The 12517-nt window shown below is 38.1% G+C and overlaps 1 pseudogene; it reads left to right on the forward strand.

Annotated features, from left to right (window-relative positions):
- Nucleotides 1-3578: 3578 nt before the first annotated feature.
- LOC114256301 (subtilisin-like protease SBT6.1) lies at nt 3579-12293 on the forward strand (annotated as a pseudogene).
- Nucleotides 12294-12517: the final 224 nt, after the last annotated feature.

Below are 12517 nucleotides of genomic sequence, written 5' to 3' on the forward strand. Positions count from 1 at the left end.
GCTCCATGTAAATTTCTTCTTCAAGATCACTGTGAAGAAATGCAGTCTTCACATCAAGTTGCTCAACTTCAAGGTTCATACTTGCAGCCATGCCAAGTACAACCCGAATAGAAGACATCTTCACAGCTGGCGAGAAAACTTCATCAAAGTCAATACCTTTCTTTTGCCCAAAGCCTTTCACAACAAGACGTGCCTTGTACCTCAGATTCTTGCCATCATTCTTCAATTTGAAAACCCCCTTATTTTTCAAAATTTTCCTCCCCTTACGCAACTTCACTAAATCATAGGTGTGATTTTCAAGTAAGGAGTTCATCTCCTCTTCCATGGCCTTTTACCAATCACCTTTCTTTACATGCTCAATTGCTTCTTGGTAGCTCTCGGGCTCCCCTTGATTGGAAATCAACACAAATTCATTGGGAGGATACTTTCTTGAAGGTTATCGGTCCCTTGTAGATTTCCTCAACTCAAGTTGTGGTGGCAGTTCTTGAGTTGGATGCTCTTCCTCAATTTCTGACTCAACTTTATTAGGATTAGCATCATCCTCCACATCTTCAATGGATGGCTGCATATCTCCCCCATTTTCATCATTAACTGAAGATGAAGGAGATGGATCCATGTCAATGAGATCACTACTTTTTAGCTCCGGTTGATCACCTTTGCCAAAGTCTTCAATTGTTTGGTCTTTAAGAAACACAACATCACGGCTTCGAATAACTTTCTTGTCGATCGGATCCCACAATCTATAACCAAATTCATCACGCCCATAGCCAAGAAAAATACATTGTCTTGACTTACTATCAAGCTTGGACCTCTCATCTTTTGGAATGTGAACAAAAGGTCGGCAACCAAACACTCTTAAGTGCTCATAAAACACATCTTTGCCGGTCCAAACTCTTTCAGGAACATCACCATTCAAAGGATAGGAAGGAGACAAATTGATCACATCAACCGCTGTCTTCATTGCCTCACCCCAAAAGGATCTTGGCAATTTAGCTTGTGAAAGCAAACACCTTGTTCTTTCCACAATGGTGCGGTTCATCCTCTCGGCAACACCATTTTGTTGAGGAGTCTTCTTAACTGTCTTTTGGTGCCAAATACCTTGGCTGCGACAGTACTCATCAAATGGCCCAATGTATTCACCACCATTATCTGATCGGATGCACTTCAATTTCTGCCCTGTTTCTCTTTCAACCATGGCCTGAAAATGCTCAAATACTTTTAGAACTTGACCTTTAGATTTTAGTAGAAAAGCTCAAACTTTCCTTGAATAATCATCAATGAAAGTAACAAAATAAAGTGCACCACCATGTGTTCTAACTTTCAAAGGACCACAAACATCCGAATGAATCAACTCCAAAACATTTTCTTTTCTAGAAGTAACATTTTTCTAAAAAGAAACTCTATGTTATTTACCCACCAAATAATGAACACAAGTTTTAAGATATGTACCTTTTAAACCAGGTAGAAGCTCTTTCTTGAACAAAACTTGCAGCCCCTTTTCACTCATGTGGCCAAGCCGCTTGTGCCACAATTCGGTAGAAGTATCATCTTCAAGTGCATTGACAATACCTTTACAAATTTTTCCTTGCATCGAATAAGGTGTATGAGTCTTCTTACACTTAGCCACCACCAAAGAACCCTTTGTGAGCTTCCATATTCTATCACCAAATTTGTTGTTGTAGCCTTCATCATCTAGCTTCCCGGTAGAGATCAAATTGAGGCTAATGTCGGGAACATGCCTCACATCTTTAAGCAACAACTTGCAGCCCAAATTTGTTTCCAAGCAAACATCACCCATGCCAATAATTTTGGACAAACCTTCATTACCCATTCGAACAAAACTATAATCTCCTTCGGTGTAGGTAGTGAAGAAATCAACTCGAGAAGTCACATGAAAAGAAGCACCGGAATCAATCACCCAATTGCTCTCTTGGCCCACAAAATTGATACAATCATCTTCACAAACAACCATGAGATCATCGGTAGTAACTGCCATTGTGTCTTCTTGCTTCTTATCCACACTTTTGTCACGCCTTTTCTCCTTATTCTTGAGCTTTCGACATTCCCGCTTCATGTGCCATTTCTCATGGCAATAATAGCACTCAATGTCTTTCTTTGAAAAAGAACCATTTCTTGATTTGTCACGGCATTGATCACGACCATAAGGAGTCTTACTCTTCCCCCTTGTTTTGCTTCGACCTCTCACAACAAATGCTTCTGAATGAGAGGAACCTGCTGATTTTCTTCTAGTTTCTTCATTCAACAAGCTACTAGTGACTTGGCCTATTATGACAACTCCATCAGGTGTCGAATTACTAACCGTCACAACCAAAGTCTCCTAACTTTCGGGCAAAGAACTAAGTAGCATCAAAGCCTGCAACTCATCATCAAAAACAATTTTCATAGAAGCAAGTTGGTTAACAATACTCTTTATTTCATTCAGATGTTCCGGAATAGGTCTTTATAGTTTAAATTAACCAACTTACGAAACAGAACGGCTTTATTTGTGACTGATTTTCTATCATAAAGGCACTCTAATTTTTTTTCATAAATCATGTGCCAAAATTTCAGTAGCAACATGATGAAATACACTGCCATCGATCCATTGACGGATAACACCAACGGCTTTTCGATTAAGCCTATTCCATTCATCATCTTTCATACTCTCGGGTTTGCCAGAATCACCCTCAATGGGTCCATATAAATCTTTACAAAAAAATAGGTCCTCCATTTTAGTTTTCCAAGTTACCCAATTGCTTCCATTGAAGCTAGATATACGACCCACATTCCCCTCCATTGATTTACACAAATAAATAAACTCAAATAAACCGTAAGCTCTGATACCAGTTGTTAGGGAAAATATGTGATTCCACACAAGTAAATCAATCAATGAGAATAAAAACTAATACGGAAAAATTAAATTAAAAGCAACACAAAATTTTTTACGTGGTTCCCTCAATGTGAGGTATGTCCACGGGATCGAAATCCGATTCCACTATCAACCAAATAAGTTTCCAAACGATTACAAACGACACACAAATGGTCTCACAAAATCACCCTTAGGTGAATTCCAAATAATCACAAATAAACAAGAGGAAAGATCTCACCAAATAGATAAACCAAAATCTTCAGAACCAAATAATCACAAATAAACAAGAGGAAAGATCTCACCAAATAGATAAACCAAAATCTTCAGAACCAGAGTTGAAGAAGACCCAAAATAACGAACCAAATCAACTTCAGAACAGAGGCAACATAACCATCAACAAATCAAGTAACCTTGACAAATCTTCACTCTTCGGCACTGTTACCGAAGCAATAGAATTGGTATAGCAGCTGCACACTTTTTTGGTGAAAACCAATATATATATCTACCTCAAATATTGAACAATATATATATATATATAATTGGATATTGGGTTTTTGTAATCAAACTCTAATTGTATCCAAATTGAATTGGGTTTTCACAAAATTAGATATAATATATAAAAATATATTATACCTAAACCAAACCAAATTAAAACTCTTTTAGTAAACTAATTGGGTCCCACCCTCCAATAAGGAGGTATATCCCAACAATGGATCAGCTTTTCAATAACTACTTGACTGTGCTTGTCATGTCTTTCTTTAAACATTCAAACCGATTTTCCGTGTCGTGCAATTTTCACCAGGTATGGGAACTGACTGCGAATAATATTATCATGGTTTCGGCAATTGGAAATGATGGACCACTTTATGGTACTTTAAACAATCCAGCAGATCAAAGCGATGTTATTGGTGTGGGTGGCATTGATTACACTGATCATATAGCCTCATTCTCCTCACGTGGCATGAGTACTTGGGAGATTCCTCATGGGTAGTGTTTCTATATTTCTTTTCCCCATTGCTTGTCCTTGTCTTTCATTTCTCGGGTTTGATTTCATCTTGATTTTAGTCAAAGAATAAGAAAATGTTCATTGTTTACCAGGAGATATCTGGTATCTTTCTCTATCTTTCCTTTTTTTTTTTTTAATACATTCTTGTAAGGTGGGAATTTAAACTAATTAAACTACCCATTCCAAACACACTGTTTTACATTTAAACTTCCTTTTACCCAAGGGTGTGGAAGATGAAATATTCATCAGACAGACAAATAAAATGATGTGTTCTAAAGATTTGGGAATTAGATGGGTTTTACTCTTTGGCCCAACCGTACCCAACATGCACCCTATGCACCACTGCTTCTCATGTGAGGAGAATATATATACATATCCATATTGAGTTTGACGTTTGCCATCTCTTATCCAAAACAGATTGAGAAATTTTAGTCTATGTTGCACAGGTGACCTTGATATTTTCCTTGTGGTTGACATAGACATCTTATTACTGTTTTCACATTGTAGAACTTTGTGATCTGAAGCTCCCTTTACTTGTGCTATCAAATATATATTTGCCGCCGCCCTGTAAATGAACCATAGGGTTGCATTCCCAAATGTTGTCATTTAAATGTTGCTTACCTTTATAGCATGTTATACTGATCACATAGGAAGATTTTCACATATTGGGTGTAGTGTACGGTTTAATCCATGACAGAAATCATAAAATTCATGCTTCAGAGCTTCATTATTCTTGCTTACAAGAATCATGTCACCTGCGATATCTGATTTGTCATCCATCTATACTTGAGATAAAACTTCCATCTGTAACTATGAAAGTTTGCCTCTGCAGTTATGGACGTGTGAAGCCAGATGTTGTTGCATATGGTCGGGAAATTATGGGATCTAAGATCAGTACAGGATGTAAAAGTTTATCTGGTACTAGTGTGGCAAGTCCTGTTGTTGCTGGTGTGGTATGCCTGCTAGTCAGTGTCATCCCTGAAGGTAACCAAAAAGACATCTTAAATCCAGCAAGCATGAAGCAAGCTCTAGTTGAGGGGGCAGCAAAGCTTTCTGACCCGAATATGTATGAGCAGGGTGCAGGCAGAGTTGATCTGTGAGTTTTCCAACTGACCAGTCACTTTTTATGTGTAGTTCTTTTTCCTTTAATCCTTGTTGAATCATTGTGTTTCTCTAAGTTTGACTACTGTGTCAGGTTAGCATCGTATGAAATCCTGAAGACCTATCAACCTTGGGCAATCATCTTCCCTAGTATTCTTGATTATTCTGATTGTCCTTATTCCTGGCCCTTTTGCCTTCAACCACTCTATGCGGGTGCCATGCCAGTTATCTTCAATGTTACTATTCTTAATGGAATGGGTGTAATTGGCTGTGTTGAAAGTCCACCAACATGGCATCCATCAAACGAGGTAGGCAATCTTCTGAGCATTCACTTCACTTATTCAGATGTCATTTGGCCATGGACTGGTTATCATGCAGTGAATTTGCAAATCAAAGAAGAAGGAGCTCAGTTTTCTGGGGAGATTGAAGGCAATGTAACAATTGATGTATACAGCCCTCGAGCCCAAGGAGAGAAAGGCCGTCGAATTAGTACCCGTGTGCTTCGCTTGAAATTAAAAGTGGTTCCAACTCCTCCAAGATCAAGCCAGGTTCTTTGGGATCAATTTCACAATATAAAATACCCACCTGGTTATATTCCAAGTGACTCTTTGGATGTTCAGAATGACATCCTCGACTGGCATGGGGATCATTTGCACACGAATTTTCACATCATGTTCAACATGTTAACAGATGCCGGATACTATATTGAAACACTTGGTTCTCCTTTTACATGCTTTGATGCCCTCCAGTACGGGACACTCTCCTTGTGGATCTCAAAGATGAGTACTTTGCTGAAGAGATTAAAAAGCTGAGAGATGATGTCATTAATACGGGAATTGGTCTGGTTGTATTTGCTGAGTGGTATAATGTGGACACAATGGTGAAGTTGAGGTTCTTCGATGACAACACATGGAGCTGGTGGACCCCAGTCACTGGAGGTGCAAATGTTCCTGCATTGAATGATCTTTTGTCACCATTTGGGATTGTTTTCGGAGACAAGATTCTGAATGGTGATTTCTCAATTGATGGTGAGCAGAGTCGATATGCATCTGGAACCAATATTGTGAAGTTTCCTCGTGGTGGGTATGTTCATAGTTTCTCTTTCCTGGATGCCTCAGAGAGTGGGGCTACTCAGAACATCCTTAGCTCTGACATGACTATGGTGAGCAAATTAGTCTGCCACTTCTATTTTGTTTGAGCTTGACGAAAACAACAATAAGCTAAGTTAGCTAACCATAAAACAAAATCCGATGGTAAGAGTAGACTCAACTGTTTAATAATTTATTCCTTTCTGTCTGTGGGCAAAGTAAGGTTTTTAGCTTACAACTAAACTACCACTAGCACTTCATTGACTTGGTTATCCTATATGTCGTTCCATTAGTTGCAACATGTTTCGGACAATCATAATGAAAACATTAGGTAAAAAAAAAAAAGAAATTATTGCCACTGGAATCATGGAATGTTTAGCCAGTTGGTGCCTGTCTATGAATGTGGTATGCTAGGAGAATAAACCGGTAAACCTTACCGGCAGAGCTATACATGACTTTGAAGTCCTCAAACTTGAACCCATGTTCTGGGATTTCACCTCTGGCACCGACTCTGAAGTGGCTGATTATGTTTGAAATTTTGTATTTTCTGCTGTATTATTTAACAGAATGCAAGTCTCTCTGACTTGACGATAAGCATGTTCCTAGTTTGGTGCCAAATGTAGGGATGCATCCCCCCCACACGTGAGCTGTTCCAAAGGTTATATACAGTGTGCACTCATAATAAAAGTTTTAGTTCATCATCCCTAACATGGAAATTCTATTATCTTAGACACTTGATGTACTGTGCATTGGAATTACTGGTGTCTATTAATAAATGCAGGCAGACTCCCCTATTCTTGGTCTTGTGGAGGTGGGTGGCGGTTGAATTGCTGTGTACGGGGACTCCAACTGTTTGGACAGCAGTCATATGGTTACTAACTGTTGTTGGCTTTTGAAGAAAATATTAGATTTCACAAGCAAGAACATCAAAGATCCATTTCTCTTATCAGATTCAGTTAGACAAGACAAACCCTTGTATCAAGTTGACAAACAGCTACCTTCCCGCAGAACTGATGTAAATTTCTCTACTTATTCTGCTGTTGTCAGAAAGGAATTGATCTGCGGAAGTGACTCTATGGTTGAAGTTGGGGGGACTAAGGGCTATGGTTTATTGGTCTGGATCTGAGGAAGAGACCGTAGATTGCCAGGCTATCCTGTTATTGATTTGCGAAGAGGTTTAAACTCTACAACAGAGGATTCCAAAATAAAGAGGTCCAACTCACTGTAGGGTTACACCAAAGATCTACCTTAAGTCCTTATCTTTTTGTTTTAGTTATGAACGAGTTGACGAGAAATATTTAGGATGACGTGCCATGGTGTATGCTTTTTGTAGACGATATTGTGCTAGTGGATGAGACTAGAGAATGAGTTAACACAGAGTTAGAGATTTGGAGAAATGCTCTTGAATCTAAAGGATTCCGGATAAGCAGAACTAAGATAGAGTACATGGAGTGTAAATTTAGTAACAGTAACAATGAAAGCAGAGGAGGAGTGAAGATTGAGAACTAAGAACTGCCTAAGAGTGAACATTTTCGTTATTTAGGATCGATTATCACAACAGCGGGAGAGACTGATGCAGATGTGGTCCATAGGATTAAGGCGGGATGGTGTAAGTGGAGAAGTGCGTCTGGAGTATTGTGCGATAAACGAATACCCACTAGACTAAAATGTAAGTTTTATAGAACGGCTATTAGACCAGCTATGTTGTATGGGACGAAGTGTTAGGCAACCAAGAAACAACATGTAGATAAGATGAGTGTGGCTGAGATGAAGATGCTAAGGTGGATGTGTGGTAAGACTAGACAAGACAGAATTAGGAATGAGTGTATTCGACGATGGGTAGGAGTAGCACCGATAGAAGATAAGTTGAGAGAGAATTGATTGAGATGGTTTGGTCATATTCAACAGAGACCAACAGAGGCAGTAGCGAAGAGATGCGATATTGTAACGATAAATGGAAGTGTTAGGGGACGGGGTAGGCCTAGATTAACGTTGGCTAGCGTTATAAATAGAAATATGAATCTACTTAATTTGACTAATGAAATGGCCTTTGATAAGGCCGCGTGGAAAAGAAGGATTCATGTAGCCGACTCCATTTGATGGGACTTAAGGTTTGGTTTGGTTTGGTTTGTTAAATGCAATTGATTCTTTCACTTCAATTCTGCTCACTATTTATATAGTACACTAGGAAGTATGGACACTTCTAAGAATGTAATGTGTTGTGTCAAACATGACACAACATGACACTAGTCGGACACTTCCTAACACTTACGAGATGTAACACCTCGAAATAATTCAACATGAACTACCTACATTAATGAACATTCACTAAACGATAACAAAAATCTTTTCATCTTCACATATTTAATAAATGAGTTTAATACAAAAGTTCCGCATGCGATATACATTCAACGAAACAAAAGAACACCTGAATCTATAGCATGTGAAGCATTTAGTCTCAAAACAATAAAATGCCCTTAAGGGCTTACATCTTCCAAGGCAATAGCACGGTTACACAAAATGGCCTCTCCGACCCATACACGTTAGCCCTTGGCTTACAAAAAAAATTACAACAAAATAAAAGAGCTATTTACTCTTCTCAAAAATATCCACGCCTTCAGTTCGGCGGGATCACCACATTTTTACCTGCACCAAAGTCCCATAGGGGTGAGCATAAAGCCCAGTAGAGAATTCTCACAAAGTATATACAGTTATGCAATTCTCAATGTAAATGCACATGCCAATGCCATACAATGCCCTTTTTAACGAAAATTTTCATTTCATGCTCTTCTCAAAGATTTCCATTTTTCAATAAAAGCTTGCAACCTCAACACATTTCAAACTTTTAATTTTAATCAACAGAGGCAGTAAATACGACACTGGTAATTCCTAGGCTGGTGTCTGTAAGTAAACTCTACAAGTACTACCCAATCATCATTTTTACCGGTATTAACCGGAAGGCTCAGTACCTATCCGCGCGGTTTTCTGGTCATTCACCATGGATACTCAGGCCAACTTATCAAGATTAACTACACCCCATATCCGGACCTACCACGTATTTACCCCATGCCACATTTCCATAGTTCTTATTACAACATGATGTTCTTTCATGAAATAAATATCTTCAATTGAAATTACAATGTAAAATAACAATAGAATGAAAATGCAATGCCATGATCTTTCCATATCTCATAACACTTTTCCAATTTCAAATGTCTTAACAACAATGACAAAACAATTCCATTTCTCATTTCCTCCCTTTAATGTTGTTTCACACACATAACCATGTGCCTTCAACACACAACAACAATTTCCCATCATACACAATTCGAATCAATTTAATCCTTCCAAGGCCACGTGTGATATTTTCAACATAAATCTCCATTATTCATGATTCGCACAATCCATAGTGCACAACAATTTTGTCATCTCACAACATTATGTCATCATGTATTTAACTATAGTCTTTGAAACAAAGTTCTCCATTTCAATATACATATCATAAGATGGTCATTTTTCAAAACACCTATGAAGTCTACACTCATCTATTCTTTTTAACACAAGAAGAATAAAAATACCATAGATATTTCCATCTTTTCCAAAATCCCTAATTTCTAGGGTTTTCGTCAAAAATCCAACATTTGTCCACCTCAAAGTGGAAACCAACCCAAAAACACATTTCATGAGTCAAATGAAAAGAAAGCCCTCTAGGAAGAACAAAATGAGTTGAGATTTTAGAAACCCATCTTTTAAAACTCTCTTTCTCTCTTCATTTAGTGCAAGATTAAAACCAACGCAACTACCTCATGGAAGCTTTAAAATCAACATTTATGTAGCAAAACATATATATATATAACTCAAGAATTCCCTACCTCAAAGTGTTGATGATGAAGAGAAAATGAAACCCTAGCTTTGATGGAAGATTCCTCAACTTTCCACAACACCAAGAGGAGTTCAAGCTTGATCTTCAAGATTTAGAGGGAAGATGATGATCTAAACCCAATGGATAGCAAGAATCAAAGGCTTTTGGATGCCTTGGTTAGGGTTTTTAGAGAGAAGGAGGAGAGAAAATGTTTTTAGAGAGAGGGAGATATATTGGAATGAGATACAAATAGCCCAAAAGAGTAGAAAAAACAGGGTTTTCGGACTGTTCCCATCCCGCACGTGCGGAGCCTCCTTCCCGCATGTGCAGCCCTCCAATCTGCACTCAGCCCCGCACTTGCAATTTAAGCAATGTGCCAAGCTAAACAGCCCCTGAATTCCGCACGTGCGGTCCCTCTCCCGCACGTGCGGCCCAAGGCCCCTGCACGTGCGGCCTCTGACTTCTAGCCCAGAAATTTTCCACTTCGCTCCCAGGTACTCCAGACTTGACCCCGCACCTCTCGAAACTAGTGAAGTTCAACACCGACAAATAAAACAAGAACGAGAGCTTTAATTGGAAATAACTTCCGAATGTTTCAAACCCAACGGGAACAAAAGAGGAGGAAACCAAGAAAAGGAAAAAGGAAAGAGAAAAAGAGACCCGGCCGTCACAGGAAAAGTTTGGCATTGGTTTTTTTGGTGGCTTCTTAGTTTTTTTTTTATTTTTTATTTTTTATTTTTTTAGAATTTAAAAATGCAGATGCGTTTGAGAAGTTGCTATTTTTTTTATTTTTTTATTTCGAGGAAAAAGGTTGTAGCTTTTTAGCTTTTTTAGTTGAAGACAAATGGACTTTTGGTTTTCTAGCTCATTTAGCTCACCTCAAACACACATGAAACACGAATAAAATAATTTGAAATACAATGATAAAACAAAAGTAATGTAAATTTATATTTATTTCCTTTTTTAGATTTTAAAAATTATTATATTTGACTTAAATATTAATATATACATATGATGTATAATAATTATTTTTCTTTATGTATGACATAATAAATAGGGGGTGACCATTGGTTCATTGGTAAAACCTTACCAAATCTTTCCCTTTTAAACATACATTAATAATGTGTACTAATTGGACGTTTTTATGACATAATAAATATATAAAATTACATATTTCACACGTGTACTGCACATGTCGTGTCTTAAATTTTTTGAAATTTTCCATCCCCTCCTTGCAGGTTGATATGCCCATGCCCATGAATTGGGATCCTCCCCTTGAGGAGTCCAGATTCCCTCCTTGAGCCCCCTCCTTCATTCCCTCCTTGCAGGGGTCTTCGGGTCCACTTTGAGACTCAGTTTTGATAATCCGAACCGTTCATATTTTTAGATTTATTCAGTATATTATACCTGTAAAAAATCAAGTTGATCGGATATCAGAAAGTATGTGTTCAGAAAATTGGGACTATAAACTATTTTTTAATAAACAGTTTTCCGAACACATACTTTATGATATTCGATCAACTTGATTTTTTACAGGTATAATATACTGAATAAATCTAAAAATATGAACGGTTCGGATTATCAAAACTGGGCCTCAAAGTGGACCCGAAGGCCCTTGCAAGGAGGAAATGAAGGAGGGGGCTCAAGGGGGAATTGGGATCCTCCCCTTGAGCCCCCTCCTTCATTTCCTCCTTGCAAGGGCCTTCGGGTCCACTTTGAGGCCCAGTTTTGATAATCCGAACCGTTCATATTTTTAGATTTATTCAGTATATTATACCTGTAAAAAATCAACCCCTGCAAGGAGGGAATGAAGGAGGGGGCTCAAGGAGGGAATCTGGACTCCATGCCCATTGCTAGTCATTGGCTTGTACCTGCCATTGTCACGGTTTCTGGTTAGTTGAACAGCTTTCATAGTTGTCCAGAGTTATTGAATTGCATTAGTTTGATTAACTCATCTGCTCTTTGTTAGGCCTTGTGTTATTGTTGAGCTTTTGGCGAATTTGACAGAAGCGACGCCGGCGAAGGAAAGGATCTGGCTCTAGTCATCTTGCCAATTTATAGCCATTGATGAATTTTGAGATAGCCGCCTCATCTCCTGTGCTATCACTGCAGAGCGGTATGAGTTTTCCTCTTAACATCATTACATGGCTAGAGATTTTTGGCTCCAGCATATCATTGTGGGAATGAATTTTGTATTCATAATATAGATTTGTAGAGCATTTTGTTTCAATTTTTTTTTTTTTTTAAATGTAAAAAAAGGTTCATAAAGTAATGGCATCATCGCAGCTGTAGCATTTTTTGTTGTTTCAAATTATTTTTAATGGAAAATTTTTATGTTTTTTTAATGGCTTGCTGAATTGGTTGAATGAGAAAGCGTTTCTCGTCCATTGATAATGGCAATCACAGCTCTGGTGTTGAACAAAGTTAGTAATGCAAGATGTCTACAACATAGCAATTTTGTTGACCACATTGGATCCATTCTGCAGGTAAACCCCAGATGTCAACAACTCCCGCAAACGGGAAACTATGTTTATGAAGAGCATTTTTCATTAAAAAAAATTATTATGTATGGTTGCAACTTTAAAATTAAT

The sequence above is a fragment of the Camellia sinensis genome, chromosome 13, assembly GCF_055761805.1.
Source record: "Camellia sinensis isolate YWXY chromosome 13, ASM5576180v1, whole genome shotgun sequence".
Classification (NCBI taxonomy): domain Eukaryota; kingdom Viridiplantae; phylum Streptophyta; class Magnoliopsida; order Ericales; family Theaceae; genus Camellia; species Camellia sinensis.